Here is a 720-nt window from a genome sequence, read left to right on the forward strand (position 1 = left end):
TGCGCGTAACCCCGCCCCCGGCTCCGCCCCGCCCCGCCCCGCCGTCCGCATCGGCCCCCATTGGCCTCCAGCAGCGCTAGCCCCACCCCACCACTCCGCCCCTGGCGGTCCGCGGTGGAACTGCGCACCTGGAGGCGGGAGGGGCGGAGGCCCCATGGGGTTTCCACGCGCGGCCTCCTGCTGCTCGCTGGGGACCCGGCAAGGCCTTGCCCCTCGGTTCTCGACTTCAGGGGGGTGAAATAGAAACTTGGGGAACTCACGGCAGGCCCAGGGCCTGAGCCGGAAAAAGTGCCTTTGCACACTGCTCTTATTATTTTTTTTTTAACCCCAGCTTTTTTGGTTTGAAAATTTACAAACTGACCGAAAAGTTGAGAGAATCTTACTTTAAACAGTATACCCTTTACCCATTTTCACCAAATGGTGACATATCACGTTTGCTTCATCTCTATATATTTTCCCCCTTGACCCATTTCAAAGTTGCATGAAAAATGCTTCATCCCTAAATACCTCACCATGATCCCATGTAAGAAACGTAATACTGTTTCGATGGTATCACCCGGTAAAATTGAAAATCTCCTTTATTGACCTGAAGTGTTACACACACACACACACACACACACACACACACGTGCTTTTTGTTTTTTAAACATTCACCTGTTGCATTTGGTTTGTCTCTCTGTGTAAGCTCCTTTAATCAAGACCAGTGCCCACCCCCTTCTT

The sequence above is a fragment of the Tamandua tetradactyla genome, chromosome 4, assembly GCF_023851605.1.
Source record: "Tamandua tetradactyla isolate mTamTet1 chromosome 4, mTamTet1.pri, whole genome shotgun sequence".
Classification (NCBI taxonomy): Eukaryota; Metazoa; Chordata; class Mammalia; order Pilosa; family Myrmecophagidae; genus Tamandua; species Tamandua tetradactyla.